Source organism: Plectropomus leopardus, chromosome 14 (assembly GCF_026936395.1).
Source record: "Plectropomus leopardus strain MGB_pleo_1.0 chromosome 14, ASM2693639v1, whole genome shotgun sequence".
In the NCBI taxonomy this organism is placed as follows: Eukaryota; Metazoa; Chordata; class Actinopteri; order Perciformes; family Serranidae; genus Plectropomus; species Plectropomus leopardus.
The window spans coordinates 12,709,398-12,729,342 of NC_142189.1; positions in this window are offsets into that span (position 1 = coordinate 12,709,398).

Genomic DNA, 19,945 nt, shown 5'->3' on the forward strand with positions numbered 1-19,945 from the left:
TGCGCTGATATATATTTTTTGCTTGTTGTTGGTGTTCAGAAGTCAGAACCACAGATAAGCTGGAGACGAAATGAACGGCATTTGGCAATCATGTCAATGCAGCATTATATATTATTATGGTGATTTTGGTTGATGCACTAATGGCATTTATGTTTATTATATGTGTCACTACAGCTTGTATGGGATTTAGCAACTGACTTAATTTCATTATCCTGAGCAGCTGCTGTTTTGGCAAAATCTGTTCGCCAACCTGTAGACCTCTTTTTTTCTTCAAGCACCTTTTTCCTGTAAACTCTCAGTGCCTCATCTGGATCTCTCTTGTGTGCAACTGTGTGAGAGTTTGGCTCCCCTTGACAAGAAATGGACAAATAAGAAAAGAGCATATATTTTGAAAGATACATCGAAACAAAATGACCACAGGATGTCACTGCTGTCTATGGAATGACCAGGAAGAACTGTATGAGGCGCACACAGAGCCAGACATGACCCGCTGTTATTAAAGTTAACTTGACATGTAGAAATACATTTTTTCTGCATGACATTAACTAATTAACTAAATATTTATGTATTTTTTACCTATAGTATTCTCTCTCTCCCTCTCATAAACCCTTACATTATATATATATATATATATATATATATATATATATATATATATATATATATATATATATATATATATATATATATATATATATATATATATATATTTATTATATAATTCATGTATTAATATATACATATATAAAACAAATCTAATAAATAAATAAATCTAAGACATTTAAGGATGCTGCTTGACGTCACAGTCTGTATTATTTTAAGTTTTCATATGACATTCTTAGTGTTGGGATTATTTTGTTGATAAATATATATTTTAGCAGAATGAGATAATCTACAATAATTTCATCTCTTCTCAAAATGAAATTAGAGGTATCCTGCTTATCAAAGCAATTTCAATCATAATGTGGCATAAATGCGTTAGGATTCCATATAATTATTGTGCTCAGGGGTTTATTAGGAACATTTTAGTAATTAAGTCATTTAGATGATTGAGTTATCATAACAACAAAGCTTATGATGTAAGTGGTACCCTTTTAACATAATGCAGTAATCTTTCTGGTTTTCTGATTATTTGTTCAGTCATATGTAAAAACTGTGAATGACTTTCATTACATGTTGCTGAACGTGAGATATTTATGTGATATTTATGAGTGTTTGCTTGGTCTTTTTACATATTCACAGTTAATCCTGATATCACAACATTACATAAGATGTATATCAGCTGCATGGTATTGATTAGGATGTTTCCAGTCTTTTTCAATTTCATAAACCTGAAGTGAAAAACGATCCAAAGAGTGCACAAACTTTCCTAAAAACACAGCTTTCCACATTGTAATTATTATTATGGGCAGTGTAATTTTTCTTTGGCTACTTTATATGATTAAAAGGCAAGAGATTTTTAAAAAAATGTTCCTTGAACCTATTGCGGGTAAATCAGATTATTTCAGCCAGTCAGTCCATTCTTTAAGAACTGTATGTTTGGAGAATGGCGCCCCCCTCTGTTCATTTGGAGGATGTGGAGTACAAGCCAGCTGCTTTTATTGCTGCCCCACATAAACAGCTGCACATCTGGGCAGGCAGAGATGCCTCGGGGGAGCGGAGGGGAGGCTGAGGACCGACTGCACGACGTGTAAATGAACGAGGCCCTGAAGGGGACGGCAGTCGACAAGCACCCGTTGTCCTCTTGGCTGCTTTTCAAAGTAGGCTTAAGTTTCTTTTTGGACTCTGAAAGTTCCAAGATTTTTTTTTTTCCAGATCTTTTCTTGTTCTTTTTCTTCACCAGTGTTCACTGTTTTTGCTGATTGTTTCAAGAGAGAGAATTAGAAGTATGCATTGTTCATTGGAGCTAAATAGGTGAGAGAAGCATGAAAATTTCCAAAGAAAATCATTCTCTTTATCATATGCAGGAAATATGCTTTTGTAGGGATCTCTCCTCCCACATCAGTTTGAGTGTTTCCATGTTCTCAGTGCTTTTTTTTGTTGTATGTGTTTATGTCCATTAGTGTAAGCATGTGCAGACCTACAGGTTCATCCTGTGTGGGGACACTGGCGAGTACATTGCTTTCTCATGCATTCGTGTGTGTTTGTGCATGTGTGTTGCTGAGGGACATCTGATCTCCGGGCTCGCTGCACGCCACGCTTGCTTGCAGGTGGTCTGTCCACACTTGGGGGCCGAGCAGATTTAATATTTCATAGGAGCACAGCGCACCCCTGGACGCCATCATTGAGTCCACATGGCCGGCCGGAAAGCTGCTCTGTGAACACTCGGCTGAAATATGCGGGCCTGCCAGCCCCCTCTCCGCCATGCTGCTCACTCACTTGCTGGGCCTCACAATTAAAAGCTAACCACAGCTACAGATGTTGGCAGCTGTCTTTAACCCATGAGATGCCACACTGGAGTCCCAGTCTGCCACTAAAAGCCTCTGATAAAAAAAATGTGGCGCAAGTACTTGTGTTGGCCAGGATTTAGGAGAATATATTGGCAGAAATGAAACATAATATAATAAGTATGTTTGTTCACTGTATAATCAGCTGAAAATTAGACTAGTTGTTTTTTTGTTACCTTAAAATCATGACAGTGACTGGGTCATCCATGGAGTACGCCATGTTGCACCACTATCTTTCTGTAGTAGTTCAGAACAGGCAAACCAAACACTGGCTCTTGATATGACCTTTTGAATTTCTAATTTTTTTTACTGGTTGAAATCACCTGGTCTTTATTTGTTGAGAGGAAGAGGCCTCTGCAGATAATTTGGCACATAAAAACCTTCTGAGCAATGAAACAAAGGAATTTTATGAGGGAAAAAATTCAGCCGTGTGCAACTTGCACTTCTCACCACTAGGTGACACTGATTCTTCCACACTGTTCCTTTAATGTGAGAAGAGGCAGAAACAAAAGTGGAAAGAAAAAGTGAGAAAAATACAAAAAAGAAAAGGAGAAAACAACAATAGCTGCCCAAAGCATTTCATTCTGAAAGGTTCCAGGCCAAGTATGCTAGCACAACCCTCAGCTCCTCCAGTTTTAATGCCCCCTCCATCTTTACACACCATATAAACAGGAAACCAAAAGTGTTTATGACCACCTTGCAAAATCCAGTGTTAGGAATTCAAGTTCAGGTCAAAATTTCATCCACCATTCATCACATTCCAGCGAAGCCAAACCGTGTTCTGTGTTTGCCGTCATGTATGGTGCACAGAGTTGGACTTTGGCCAAAGAGAACAGAGTGAACTTCACCAGCACCATTATTCAACAAGGTCAAACCCGATTTAGATTTGAAACCAAAGCCAAAACAGGGCATCTTGAAGCTGTTAGGAAACTATTTCAGATCTTAAACAGACCAGGGGGACTGTGTACATCTCCCTAATTGCACATGTCAATTTATGTACAAGCGCTTGGTTTAGTCAAGCTCCATTACTCCCCCCTTTCTTACTCTCTTGCTGTTTCACTGTCACTGTCTCCTTATTCTTTTTCTGCCTTACACACACTCCTGGACATGAAAACTCAAAGATTATAAGTGTGTTTACCCTTTAATGTTGTGTGCTTACACAGAGACACATTCATTCACACACACACACACAGAACGTCACTGAGACAATCCATGTCAGTTCACAGCTTGACAGCTTGTTAATGTTGTGTGACTTCTCCGGGAACAAAGGATGCATTGCAGAAACTCAAGACTGCATGTAATTAATCCGATCCCGGCAATAACTCTCTCAAATATTTACTATATTCCGCTATCAGTGGTGAGGGAGACAAATGAAGAGCTTGACAAAGACCTCACACAACCATGGGAGTCTGCCGGCTCCACAGCAGAGCAGGTGAAAAGAGCTGTTTCTCACTTCTCGACCGTCAGGACCTATATAATGTTTTAACACACTGACCAGAAGCCTACAGGGACCTAACTACAATATTGCTGTCATCACCTGGTTTGAGAGTTGAGGCTTGATGGTGTGACACGACCGTCCAGCATCCATGGGAGACTGACCAAAGCAAACACAACCTCGAGAGCATGCATACTTCTTTATTTCTTACATATTACATTACAGATTTCTTACACATATGGATATGTGTGTATTATATCTAATTGCATTTTATGTGTTTTATGTTGATCTTTTACCTTGTTTTCTTATATTTTATGGTCTTGCACTTTGTAACTCGCTATAGAAAAGCGCTATAGAAATAAAGTTTATTATTATTATTATTATTAGTAGTAGTAGTAGTAGTAGTAGTAATAGTAGTAGTAGTAGTATTAGAAGAAATCTGGGCAAATAAAACCCAAATTATTTGCATGGTCAGACACCGCTTGGAGTAACGGAGAAATGTTTTTCTTTTTTTTTTGTTTTATTTTTGAACATACCCTTTAAATTTATTTTGTATGTGCCATGATTTCTCATTTTCTCTCTCTCCTGCTGTCTTTTTCAGTTTCTATTTTCACTAATTTTCCTTTTCACTTCTTTGGTCAGTGCCAAATAGAGTGATGAGAGACTTACACTGTTTGACCTTTAGTACCTCAAAATATTGACTACATTACACAGAGTCCACTCTGCGCTGACACTGGGGCAGGAGAGAAAGAGCTTCTGTCTCTGCATGCTGTCTATTTTGGATATGAGTAAATAGTCATGTTTGTAAAGCAATCACCAGGCAAACATTTTTACATCTAGGCGGAGGGTGAAAGCGAGGGAAGGCTCAGGCAAACGTGACCTCTATAATTAGGAATAAAAAACAAAGAAAAACTGGGGAAAAAAATAAAAATCAGGCCTAATTTATTTCTCTGCATCTAAAGGTAAAAAATAAAATGGTACATAGATATAAATTATCATAGCTATAAGCTTATTGTTACTGCATTCAGGAGTAGCCACAGTGAAACTGAATTATTTAGATTATTTCAATCATTTGTGGTTTTCTTTAGCCAGCAGCAGGAACGAAACTTCTGACGGTCATGTTCAAAGTGTAACTTTGGTGTGAAAACATGGCACTAATTGATGTGGAAGAAGACATGGAACGCACCTTGATGTGAGTCATGATGGTTTTAAACACTAGGGGGTAGCCTATTCAAGCAGGATTAGCTGTTTTCCATTTCACAGAAATAAAATTACCCTGCCTCACCAAATATTTCAATCGTGGGGAGATAGGCCCATTAAAATACCTTTAAAAGGTCACAGAAAGCCAACTTCAAGGTTTGTTGTCTCACCAGTTCTGAGTTACTCTGAAAGGAGGTGGGGATGTCATATGGGCCTTGCAGAGAGGGGGGTCCTGCCATTCTACAGGTTCACAGGAAGGATGGCCAAGCATGTTTGCTCATGCCATGGGACACGATGTTTTCAGAGGAACAGCAGGAGCAGGGGGGCGGAGGTTAGGGGAATGTAAGGGAGGAGAAAGAAAGGGCTCTGAAGGAGTCTGGTGGCCACATGTCGCTGTTGCTGCTCAGCACTTGGATATTGCAGGCTTTCGTGCTAAACATCAACGCAGAGGCTGAAAATAAACCCTGTCCAAATACAGGGGTCGGGTGGTAGACTGTTGAAGACAGGCCCCATACGAGACTTTCACCAATAACCTCCTCCTCATCCGTCCAGCTTTGGTCCCTCCAGGGCTGAAAAATCAACCCTGACCTCCAGACCTGACTCCTAACTTTCATCTCTAACCAGCTAAGGGAGTGTATGCAAATTATTGGCTTGGGGTTGGAGGTTGAATCATATATTACACTGAGTAAAAAGCAACATGTAACTCTAGAAATAATGACCAAATGATGGATATTCCAACAACTTATTTATAAATTAAGAGCTGCAACTGAATGCAAATTCTTATTATTATTACAGTCACAGAACAATAGAAAAGAGGTGGCCGCTCTGTGGCTCTGAGCATGGATCTGACTTAATGAAAAAATATGCAACTTTGATTAGATAATGTTAAATAGCCTGTTATTTATTAAATCAGAAGTTTGACTGTTCCTCAATTCAGCTAAATGTTGCCTGAGTTACACTTCAAGTGTTTTCTCAGAAAGCCTTTATAAGAGAATATTATTAAGGGGACAGTTCACCCCAAAATCAAAAATGCATATTTTTCCTCTCACACGTAGTAATATATATTTTTCGAGATAGTTTTGATGTGTATTGCAGTGTTGCAGATATCTGTCTTAGACATGTCTGCCTTCTATCCAGTGTCATGGTACTATAAGTATCCGTCACAGTAATGTCTCTTTCCAGAAATCATGAGCAGTTTCATGTAGGGACTATTTTTTTCCACCAAATCACTGCATAGGAGCAAGTGTCGTTTTAGGTATCCCTCTGGCACTACCATTGTCTACAAATGCACTTGGTGGGATGATGCGGCCAGTGGTTATATTTAGACAACAAAAGCACATGACAACTAACACTGGAGTGTCAGCAATGCACATGTTGGCACGGATGGTTAGGGATTAGGGGAAGGAGGCACATGATAAAGTGTAGAAAAACACATCTCATTCAGACAGGAAGTGAACACCAGACTCTCGCATGAAAGTCTGGGGATAGTTGGACCTATTTTACAAGTTCAGAATAAGAACGAGATGCCAACTCACACCAAAACCAGATTGATAAACAGCACTACAGATATGAGAAAAAGCATAAAAAAGTTTTTTTATGTGGGGGTGAAATGTCCCTTTAAATTTTAAAAAGAAGTAAATCTTTGGGGTGTATCTATTTTTTTTTATTTACTATAAATCTCACAGGGAAAGAATTAACCTGGGATGTGGAAAATAGAAAAATAATCCTTCTCCTTCTCTGACCCCATTCTTCTCCTAATGATTTTTGCACGGTCCCTAAGGCTAAGCGAATCATTATTTCCCTCTTCTTGTTTTGTTTCTGTTTCATATATAAAAGATTTCCTTCTAAGTGGTTTGAAATGTCATTATTGATTATTCAATATCATTTTCTGCTTGCAAACACCAACAATAGCAGCCCTCTGTTCCCATGTTGGGAGCAGACATGTCTATATTAGTGTCAGAGACACTCAGAGGTATGTCACATTACCACACAGTAAAACAGGTTAAAGAGGACCTAAATTGCTCAGTGGCTGTCCTTTGAAAAGCTCTGTTTTCCTTGGAAGAAAACTTTCCAAAAGCAGACGAGCCGAGGTCGGAGCAGAAGGAGAGAGCCACATCAAAAGAGGAGTGTGCATGAATCTGTCAGCAATGAAGGGCTATTACTACAGTAGCAGCACCCTGCCTTAGGGAATATGCTGTCAGCTTCCTCATTAAAAGACTGACCGGGGCAGGAGAGAGCCTCGGGTTAGCTCGCATTTTCAGGTTGACTCTTTTGCTGTTTTTCTAAAAAGAAATTAGTGAATATAAAGATGAAAAAAGATTGCAAGTGATTTTAAGTTTTAATATCAGGCAGAATGTGTGCATGTGGGACGAGATGGAAGTGCAAGAGTGAGATAAACAGCCTATGTGTGTTTTCATCATGCCTGTTAAATTAGAAACACAAACACATCAGATCTTAAACAAGCTTACCACATCCAACTTCTGTGAGCAATTACAAAAGCATCAACACCATTACGTACCGACTCTGACACGCTATGCCCAAACCCTTCACCTATCCCAATGAGCAAACACACACATCGAGGCGTGAGAGAGGGAGAGTGATCCATCTCCATCGTGGGTAACCACACTGGTGGAGTGCGACTAAGTTCATTTACTCAAGTACTGTGCTCAAGTATAAATTTGAGGAAATTGTACTTCACTTGAGTATTTTCTTTTCATGCCACTTTATAATTTTACTCCACTACATTTCAGAGGGAAATATTGTACTTTTCACTTTACTACATTTATCTGACAGCTTTAGTTCCGTTACAAATTAAGATTTTTGCATAAAGACCTAACAAGAGTTTATAAAATATGATGTTTTGGTATAAATTAAATTACCCAACAATTTATACAAGTACAGCTGATATGAGTAGTTGATTTTAGTTAGGTAATTGGCTGAAAATTAATTGGCAACAATTTTGATGACAATTGAAGTCTTTTTTTTTTAATAAGTTTCAGTTTTTGGGGGTGTTTCTATATATATATATATTCAATAATTCTGAGTTTTTTTTTTCATTTTTTTTCATAATTTGGAGTTTCGGGGTATTTCTCTATTTTCTTTTCTAATTTTTAGTTTTTTGAGTGATTTTTTTTTTTTTTTAAATCAGCTTGTTTGTGTTTTCTTTTTTTAAATAACAATTTTGAGGGGTTTAGATTTCTCTCTTTCTATTTTCTATAATTTTGAGTTTTTTTGGGGTGTTTTTTAATTTAATATTTTTATAAATTTCTCTGCATTGGGTACTTTTACTTTTAATACTATAAGTACCTTTTCTTGATTATATATACTTCTACTTTTACTTAAGTAATGTAGGACTTTTACTTGTAGCAGAGTATTTTCATAGTATGGCATTAGTACTTCTACTTAAGTAAAGAAACTGAATACTTCTTTCATCACTGGGTAACCATCGCCGGTGTCCGGCCGAGGGACAGAGGAGCCACAGCGGAGGTTGTGCAGTAGTTAGCGAACCTGTCTGTCTCCTGTCAGACTGCTGTCACACACACATCGCACAAAGCATCAATACACACTGGTTCTCCAGGTCTATATGCACTGAACGCACATGTTTTGATTGCTGACGGCCATGTCAGGAGTCAAGTAGAGCCTCTTAAAATGTGGCCTAGGGGCAAGGGTCATCCGCTAATGAGTAAAAGCTTTTTTTCCCCCTTTGTTGGCAGGGCGGGAGTAAGGAAATGTGCTCACTAGGTGGTAGGGAGGTGAGGAGGGAGGGGGGGAGAGAACGTGTGAAGGGATGGGTAGTGGCAGGGGAGAGGAAGGGTGAAAGGGCCGAGAGGGTGGAGGGAGGGGGTGTCAGGAAGTAGAGCGAGAGGGGACACAAGAGGTGAGGTCTCAGGTGAGAGGGGGTGATAATGATAAACGGTGTTTTTCTGTCGTGTCGGATAGAGAAAAAGAGACGAAAAGGAAAGATGAATAGAAAGCTGACACCATAGTGGAGTTGACTGCTAAAAGTGACTTAATTATTTAGAAAACAACACTTTATAGTCAAACATGTCATTGACCTCACAAAGTCCCATTTGTTTAATCAAATTCTACAATATTTGCAGCAACCAACAGTGTCATTTGAGTGATGGTACTGAAGAAGAATGCTTCAGTCTGAATCTTTCATTTAGTAAGAGTACATGTTTAACTCTCAAACAATTTGAATGTGTGTCACTGGTTCTGTGTTCGATGCCCTCAGACTTTTTCTGAAGATTGGACTGAATTGTAGTGACCCCATCGCCAGAATAAATGTTTGCATTGTCCATTTCTGCAAACCACAGATGCATTTATATGTTATTATTTTGCAAACATGATAAAACTTCCTGCATCTTTACATTTCAGCAACACAGGAGTTGACATGTGGATGGGTTTAGGCACAAAAACCACTTAATTATTCCCACTCTTGGTTTTGTCTCTTACTGGCAAACTGTGCTCCTATCCCCAGTGGCAGGACAATGATTATTAGATAGTTTGATGTCAGTTTATTATTTAAAGGGAAGGCCTTTTCTGGGTTTTTCCTATTTGCTGTCTTTCCCTCCTTTACCCAGCGACACACCTGTGCTGCGTCAGCCTCGTTAGTCCTTCTCTGCCGCTGAGTTTCTCCCAGCCAATCAGCTTCTTGCCTTCTCCTGCCTTCCTCACCTCCTTCCCCGCACCTGAGCTTCTCTTTCCACCTGCACTTCAGCTCCTCGTCAGATTAGCTTGCATTTAAGTCCTGGTTTTAAGTTCAGTCTTTGTTTCATCCTTGGGTTTTGTTCTGTTATGATAACTTTTGCCTGCATGAACCTTGAATCAAAATCTTCAATTTCCTGAAACCCAAAAAACAAAGGAAACAAATTGCTTTTTCCATTTTATGTGCATACTTCACCAGCTTATGTCATCTGTAACATACATACACATGAAGTGTATTGATCTTCCCTCCCTGCTGCACTCTGACTGTTGCACAGACTTGTCAGAGGCCAGACAGCCTGACCCTGACATGCTGAAATTGTTTCATGAGAAGCTCCCTATGCCCTTCGGCTTTCTCTGTGTCCTGGTGGGCCTGAGACCCTGGCAGCGCGGCAAATATATGAGGATGTGTAGATGAGACACTGGCGGAGACGAAAGCCAGCCCTTGTGCTCGGAGAGTAAACCTTAAGTGCTGCAATGCCTTCAAGTGCAAAGAGACGCTCTTTGTTCCCTCCGCTCATCTGATCTGGCCTTTACCTCTGCAGCCAAGAGGTGTGTGTGTGTGTGTGTGTGTGTGTGTGTGTGTGTGTTTGTGTTAGCAGTGGCGGGCTGTTTGAAGCCTCTCTGATGCTTCTTTTGGTGCTCTCCAGGAAACGTTTGTCTGTGCATTGGATGAGCTCCTCCAGATGTTCCCATAATTCCACTGGATGTGTACGTGCACGCCCGACTGTGGGAGCATATCTGGATGAGCGCGTGCATGTCTGTGTGTTTAGATAGAAAGAGGAGGGAGGGGGGCCATGTTCCAATTAGAGATGGGTAAACTGTTGATGTAAAAGAAACTAAAGCTAACATTTACAGGCCATGACTCTGTGATGTCTCCCATTGTGACTTCAGTCTGCTCTGTGGCATCGGGCCTAAAGCAGCGCTCAGATGAGAGACGGGCCTGGAGGATTGTTTTTAAATTCCACATTATAGTTTCCAAAGTGCACTTCACTGATCTAAACACATTTTAATGTACAATCACTGTAGAAAACACTTAAGAAAACACCCTCTCTGAACTTTAAATGCCCTGCTCAAGTGACGATGAGCACGAGAAAGACTGAAGCTGACCTGGGACCTTCACCTCCCTGTGGACTGGAGAGCGAGTTAATATATGCTTTTCCTTGTGAAAACCGCAAAACAGCCAGCAAATCACTCACAACTTAAGGGTCAATGAGAGAGAAACCTACATGCACCTACAAGGTGCACTTACGCCTCAGCGGCAGGAGGAGTCATCTCCAATGAGTAAAAGCATCAGCTTAAGCTCCCTAATGGCTAAGATGAAGACAAAAAAGTTACAGTTACATTTAAGGTTATGCACTAATAAATGGACATAAAAGTATGCGCGCACAAGCACAAGGTAAAGTCTTGTTTTTGAGCTTGACAGATCATTCTTGACTTTTGCATTATTTTGTGAAGGTTCCATAAAGCTTTATACAGTATGTTGATGTGGACCATGTGACACACTGTTAAAAGCTCCAGTTAAAGAGCCGCTGACATACCAAGCTGATAGCCAGCTGTTGGTGATCATTTGTTGCCTATTTGACACCGTGTCTTGCACCATTGGCACATGCCGGGTCTATTTTTTGACAGATGCAGCATGTTGACTTGTCTGAGATGGCAGAGCTTGTGGGGGAATAAAATCTGGCTGATTGGCAGTTCCAATATATTCTCACTTCTCACCGCGTCCATATGCGATCCGCACGGATGTGTCACGAGATAACGTGGTCGGACAGAACCGACAGCCGGATGGCTGCATGCACACCCACATTAAATGCGCCCAGATGAAATCGGTCACATGTGCCTTAAACGCTGAAGGATAGCGTCAGGTAACAACGCTGCCGGTAATATAGGGAGCATGAGTGCACTATGGTACAGGTGGATGGGTCCAACAAACAGCTGACTTTCTTGCGGGAGTTCCCAGTTCCATTTCCGTGTGGTTTGTGTGTGGTGGTACACCTTACCATGTGCCTCTTTTGCATAAACATAAACATCCGTAACTTTGTGCAACATAGGGACCGTGCTGCCTAAAATGTTGGCGTTGAAGGTCTTGACAGAGCAGCACCATGTGACGAGTTCGGAGTGAGAATGTTTTGGGAGGGTAACTTCCTCACATGCAGGTGCAGAGCGTACGTGCTAGTTGGCCGTTTTTTGTGTGGTGTTCATGTGCAACTTTGTGGTCGAGACACAGGCAACATGAGGCGACGAATCAGTTTGTTTTTGGAATTGCCGCTAATTCTTTGATGTCGGTTTGTTGTCTGTGTCTGTAAGTGGGCATTACGTGGAGACAGTTTTTAAAACAGTTCTATACATATTGCTTCAATAATGGATCTTCCTCTCTTTAAACTCTCTTCCATTTCTTTTTTTCATGTATCTAATATAAAAAAATACAAACGCTGACATTTAAAAAAAATGTAAAAATGACATTTGATATTTTTGAATATTCCTGTTACTTGGTACGATCTACAAACCTCACTGTGACCTGCAGTCTCATTGTCCCTTCATGCTTACCTTAAAGAAAAGTTTTATCAAAAAACAGCACTCTTTTTTGGAACGTACTGTGGATCAAACCGAAAATATGTGACTGTAACCTGTGGATAAAAGAAAAGAGAGATATCATGGGGCTTTCCGAAGAAAAAAAACAACTCAGCGGAGGATGGACACAATGAGTGACTCAAAAGCACAGGAAATATCATGAGGAAAATACCTGCATGAGACCATCAAAGGCACGGAACAATGACACTGGTTGAGGGGGCTTGTATCTGACTTTAAGTTTATCTTTCAGTGTGTACATCCGTGTGTGTGTGTGTGTGTGTGTGTGTGTGTGTGTGTGTGTGTGAGAGAGAGAGAGAGAGAGAGGTTTTGTCAGCTCCTCAAAGGAAGATCTGCTCATCTGTATGCAATCAATGCACATATTATTCTTATTTCTCATCTTGACTAAATTTTAGTCGGCAGCCTTCAGCAGGGTGTAAAATCTCAAAGTAAGTGAAAGCAAAACATTAATATTTATACAAGCATTGTTATTCCCCCTTTTCAGTGCCATCCCCCTTTTCTTTCTTTTTTTTCAACCCTTCTTCATAATTTTAAATTCACACTGAGAAATTATTTTAAAGCCCACTGTCTAATTTAAAGTATGCAATTATCGTGTTTCTACAAAATGTGTGTATTTAATGGGTTCAGCTCAGTCAAAAAACGTTGCCATTGTACATTTCCGCAAAACACAGATACATTAAATTTGTATGTTTCATAAATATAATAAATGTTTCTACAGTGACATAGTTTATTAGATGATGTATAGTGTACCATCTTGGTGGCACACCTGTCACCTGACCATCAAAACAAACATAAAACATGGTCAATTTTTATTAGCATTTCCAGCCATGACTTTGGCACCATGCCCAGGTATTTCAAGCCAAAACATGATCTTTTCCTAACTATAACCAAGTGGTTTTCGTGCCCAAACATAACTGCACATTAACCCTTAACATCAACATCAGTTTTCTTGTGCTGCATTCAGATACCTTTTACAAGCTGTGTCTTGGTTTGTTTTTTGCAACAAAAAAAATAATTTGCCCAGTTTTAAAGGGTTAACCACTAGATTGCTGAAATGCAAAAGTAGGCTAATTGCTACATAAAGTACAAATGCCAACATTTATTCTGGCTATTGGGTCGTTTATATGCATCTATTTGCACCATGCATCAAATCTAAATGAATCTGAACATTACAGTCTGTCCACTGGTGTGTGTGCATGCCTGCACGTATGTTTGTATCCCCGTTTCATCTCTCTGACGGAAAAAAATTCCAACCTACCTCCACTTCTGAAGAGCCACACTTGAGCTGTGACCTCATTTGGACGCCGAGCACCTGTGAAGTGCAAACAATTATCCCATTAGTGCTGAGAGGGGCTGCTCCTGCTCACCTAAAGGAGCCCTTATCCCCGCCCACACCTCCTGCACCACGCCATCGCCCCCCTCCCAACAATCCCTCCAACGTCCAGACAGCTTTGGTTTCTCCCCAGCTCCCACATCTGAAGCTGGGGAGTATCTTGGAGGTGTGGTAGCACTGTGAAGGGGAGTAAAGGGGGGAGTCGTGGGGATCAATGGTGTTCTCCTGGTTGACAAAGCTCAGACAAAAAGGGCCTTCTCTGGCTGAGACAGACGGGTCGGCCCACACACACCTGGATGGCCAGAGGAATCATAAGAAGGCTCGCAGTGCTTCAAAGCCACTCTGCCACCTGGGCTCATCGCTGGGAACAGGGAGGGGTGTGTGTGTGCACGCGTGTGTGTGTGTGTGTGTGTGTACATGTGAGGCTGTGACACACACACCAAAGGGGGTTTAAATGTTAAGTCAGTGACTGAAGTCCTACTTATCTCAAAGTGATAGATACACACAGACGCAAGAAGCTATACATCCACATGCACAGACCAAACAAACACGTAGCCCCCCCCCCTCACACACACACACACACACACACACACACACACACACCACACACATCTAGCCATCCGTGCTCACACAGATACAAACACACTCACAGCTCCTTGGTGAGGCTGGGAACCTGGGTGCAGGGCTGCTGTAGGAGCTGTTTGAAGCCAGCTGTCACAACCTGACAGCCTGTTGTTTTAGAGGCCTTTGGTATGGCCGAGGGGCCGAGGGGAGAAAAACAACACCAGGAATGTGTACAAGTCAGGACCCAACAGTAAATCCTTCGTCCGTTTCCTTTCTCCCGATACAGACAGAGGGGAGCAGGGTCGTCCAAGGGAGAGAGCAGAGGGACGTGGGAGCGCCTCAAGTCTCCAAAATGAGCCACTGAAGTGCAGGGGTGGAATGTAACTAAGTACTTTTACTCAAGTACTGTAGTACAAATTTTAGGTGATTTGACTTTAAATTTTTTTTTGTTATCATAACATTTCATGTATCTTATTCATTACATATGTATATGTGTTTTTGAAAAAAATATATATTTCTTCTTATTTTTTCATAATTTGGAGTATTTTGATGTTTTTTTCCTCTATTTATTTATGTTTTTTATTTATTATTTGAGTTTTTTGGTGTGTTTATACATTTTGAGATATTTTTTCTATTTTATTTTGTGTTGGTTTTTTTAAAAATAATTTATATATTTTTTTTTATTTTATTTTACTTTTTTTAATGTCTCAGCTTTGGTACTTGAAGTAATTCTCCTGATTATACTTTCTTACTTTTACTTAAGTAACATTTTCAGCGCAGGACCATTACTTAAAGTCAATATTTTGCCCACTACTGTTGAAGTGATAGGCATCGCTCTCGCGTTCTCTGCTTTTTCTCACACCTTTTTCTTTCTTTTCCTTTGTTGTCTCTTGTTTTGTCTTTTTTGTGCTCTCTCAATCTCTCATGCTTCACACATGTGCTTAATTGTAATCGTTTTATCATGCGGCTGTTTATCCTGTGGGTGTATTCATTAAGCACAGACGCACACAAACAACTGCTTAGGAGGGAGAAAGAAAAAGGGTGGGGAATTCACAGTTGCACAAATACGTTCAACAAGCACATAACTCTGAGTGATGGATGCAAACACACCCACAAAACTGCACTAATCCAGCTAACGCAATACAAACATGAACATAAAAACATACTGTATAATCCAAGTGATGAGCACATAGTGTGCAGATGTGGATACATGGCCTGCTTCTTTCTCTGATGGGAAAATAGGTCCTGCTGCAAGAGAATGCAAATAAGTCAATAACATGCATGGTCACGAAACACAAGAGCATGCAGACACACGACTCTGCACACTGCGGGGGTGACAACAAAAGCGCCGCGTCTCATGAAAGCATCCTGGGAATCATGTGTGATGTTGCGCTGAGGTTGACGTCCCCAGAAATTTGTTGTTTATGTTCTGCAAAGCAAATTTTTTGGCAAATTCTCACAGGCACATTTGGAGAAAACATGAAGCGCTGCACGGAAAAATGTCTCATCGTGTGCACAAACATCATGTGATATATTGTCAGTCTTATACCCTGGTTTGATTAGAAAGACTCACATCCTGAATCGGATGTTTTAACACTCAATGTTCCGCTCTGAAGTTTTGGTCATTGTTTTTTTTCCCACTGCATTACTGTAGCCTCTTTAATCTTAATGTGTCCCTTTTGGTGTGTAGTGTAAATAGATGAGCAAAACAAAGCCACAGTGAGTATACACAGAGTTTCACATGACACCAAGTTTCTGTTCTGGTCAAACTGAAGGGCAGCCTGCTGAAAAAGACTCTCTACCAATGAAAGTTTAGTTTATTACTCATCAGGATTATTAATAAAAGGTGTATTTGAATGGGGCTTTCCAAAGTCTGTAAAAATAACCCAGATGATGTCATCGGGGCGCACTTATCAGCGCAACACTGCTAAATGCTGGTGAATGCTAATACTTTCAGTTCTCGTTGCCTAACTGGCGTACCAAATTGGTCTCTTTTCCCCAACTATGACTGCGTCCACATTCTCCTCCTCCTCCTCTTCAGACTTTTTTTGACATACATAAATGCCACTATGTCACGCAAAGGCTAGATTTGTTTGTTCACATATTTTTCTTACCACGACAGCAGCATAGATGGATGATGCACTTTGCTGGAGTTTTTTTCTTCCGTAGTGACGTCAATGGACGTAGATCACAGCCTGAGATTCAGAAGGTGATGTCATTGCACAGTCAGCATACATCAAACTTGATATCATATCCACGTTTATGAAGACCCATGTCACACTGTGTAGCATAAGCTAATCTTATAAGACTGCAAAAACCTCACAGTCTATAGGAGGCTTAAACAATAACAAAGGCGCAATATGTCAATAACAGTCATCTACTGTCCCTGTTATATGGCGGTAAATCTCATCCTCTGCTTGGAGGGTAAGGAGCTCCCAAATCTCATTGTTTTTCTAGTTTGTGGACATTTACGGCTGCTTTTTTTCTTCTTTGTATTAGCTGCTGTGCTAACAGCTGCTCTTTTAATGTCCAGCGGTTGGTTGCACCCACAGTGCTTGTTACTGTGCTGTTATTACCTCCGTTCAGGATCAGAGGTGAGACCACTCTATCCCCACTTTCCGTGAATGGACGTTATATACAGAACAGCAAAGTGGCAAAGCGGCATAATGGTGTCACGTACCCTCCTTGAGCAGGCAGTGTTATTGTGACTGTAGGCTATGGATAGCTGCGGTGGCGACTCCAATCTGCTGCCATTTGCAAAATTTAAAGTTGGGGATAGTTCACCATTTGGGCAACAAACTGTGGCCAGAGAATTACCCATAGCCAAACAATCTAGGCAAAGAGTTTGGTGGGGAAACGTCCTTCTCGCTATGTAGAAAATGCGTATTTGTTGCTGCCAATAAAAACAGTGTAGCAGAGGACTTTTATACAATTTTTACACACTGCTAAAATGCAACTGCAGTATGCAGTCTTAAAAGTAAGAAGCAGCAGCTCTGCAGCATTTAGATGATCAGCCTTTAGGTAGCAGTTTGCTCTAATAAAAGATGCAGATGTGTCATGAGAAATGTTTAAAATCCAGTTTTTTTCTGAGTTTGAGCGATACCAGAAACTGAAAGTCTCTTAATCTCTTGAGCTTCCTGTGGGTTTTGTTCAGTGTTTATGTGGAACAATATGATGTCATTAACACTGTGGTCAAATTTGTAGCCTCTGATATTTGCTTGTTGTCTAAAAATTATAATTTGTGTCAGATAATGTTCATGTATCTATTAGTTTTACCAGAATTAAAGCATAATAACAGTATTAAAGTAATGACCAGGTTGTAAAAAATGTATTCACTACGTAACGCTATTAATTATTGTTTTGTGTCTGTATTTGTGTGCTTATGTGTGATCTAAGAGGTTTCTTTAAACACGCACATGCACACAAACACACACATACATGGAGGTACACCAAAGCCATGACCTGGTGGTCCAGTCTGCTGTACATCATCGTCCTCAACACTCCTCAAACTCCTCAAACTCCTCTCTGCGCTTTGAACTCAACACGGTTCACTGAACAAACTGCTGCCTCCCTATAGGGATACATAGAGAAACCCAGAAAATCACCGCACAACGCCGTAGTGAAACTTTATGAGGCTCTCAAAGGAAAGCCCAGCAGATGTTCGCAAAAGCTTTTACACCATCGTTGAGGGTCAGTATACTTTTTGGGTTTTGGTCTTCATTTCAAAATCCCCAAACAAAAAGTGAAAAACATTTTTATTTTTCAGGGTCAGAAATGGAATATCCAAAGTAAAAATGGCACTTAATTTTCTTTTTTGCTCCTATACAGGCACTGAAATAAAATTGCCTTTTTAGCACAGAATCTCCTTCCTCATACTCTATAAAGATGCTTAAAATGTCGTCAGAATATGGTTTCAAAATCCATTACAGTGTTAATTATGACAATACGTTCAGTCTTCACTCTTCACTTCTCTCACTGACTATACTAATTTGATTTTGGCTCTTTATATTCCATTTCAACCCTAAAAACTAAAAATGGCTTGTTTTTCATTTTTTATGTTTGGATTTGAAATGAAAGGAAAATTCAAAGACTAAAAAGTACACCGTCCATCCAGAGAAGGTGTCCCCTACCTTTGATGTATTTTTCAGTGAATGACCTTGAAGTCAAAAGTTGGATTGTTAACAGCTTTGGCTTCCTAAAATTATTGGCATTCATTAAATAAGAGTGCATGAGATTAGGATTCAGCCTCATGAAATGGTAGCTGTGTCCGCTCCAAGTCTCTCAATGACTTATTAAGTGCCTTGGTAATTACATCATGGCCATGAGAGAAAGGGGAGTGGAGGCGGGGCGGAAGGTCTGAGAGTAATATCGCTGTTTACACAATTAGAGTGATACATCTTGGTTATGTGTGTATGCTGTTGTGAGTGTGTGTGTGGTCGGTGAACATTTGTTTCCTCCCTACCCTCCATGTACTGTAAATACAGTGTAAGTGAGTGTTCTGACAATCAAGCACCTGAGCCAACATTACTCCCCTCGCTCCTCCTGCACTGACTGGACAGAATGAGATATTGAGACAAAGACAAAGGGATAGAGAGAAACAGAAAAAAAGGAAAGTGAAAACAGAAACAGAGGAGCCGAAGAAGAGAAGGCAGTAATCCATTTGTCTATCACATACAAAAAATGAAGAAACTCTTCCAGGAAAATATCTTTTTCAAATTCTCCTTGGCAGAACTGGCAGGAGAACAGAAAACATGCTCATATATCTTTGCCCATGTTTGATATTTAAAGCAATCTCATCATCAAGGTACATCAGTACCTGTTCTAGAGTTTTCAATCAAATCCCTATAAAGCTTAGTAAAAGCAGATTTGAACCCAAAAAAACAAACAAAAAACACAATCCTGAGATCAGGCTAATAAAATACAAAGTTTATTTAAGGTCAAAAAACAGGTGAGCCGAGGTGACTGGGCAGATGGGGAAGTGGCAACAGGTGGGCAGGGGAGGTCAGGTGATGGGGCATTGCTACAAAACAGGTTGTATTGGTAGGATCTGAAGGGACAGGAGAGATAAGGCCTTTGCACACGACATGTATGTGCTTAAAATTCATTTTCCAATAAAAATCATTACGTACGTTTTATTTGATGCAAAAATTCGCAATACCAAAGATACTGTTTGATAGAAGACACCTATTTTCCAGCTACAAAATGGTATCATCTTCTAGTCTCCTAAGTGGGCGTGGTTGCCTCTCCTCGCATACCTAAACCTCGTTTGGAAATGACGTGAACTTTATGTCGATGGATGAAATACAATTTAAAACAATATGACACTATAAACACTTCAAATTTAATGTTTGTTCCATATTTTGCCACTTGTTTTTACAAGCTTAATTTCTAGCTTGATTTCTGACATCAACCGACATCACATCTTGCGAAAGTATGTTGCAAAAACGGACACATGTCTCGAAAAAAGTTAATTTCCTCTTTATTTGTCTGTCTGAAGAAATGAATTTTCAGTGTCAGAAGGTTTAGAATGGTTGGGGCTTATGACAAATGGATCCAATATTTACTTCAGTTACCACAATACTGAGGAAACAGGCATAATTTACGCTCTCTTTTCCCGTTAGAATGAATAAACTCAGGACTGCTGCTAGTCTCCTAAAGGGGCGGGGCAGT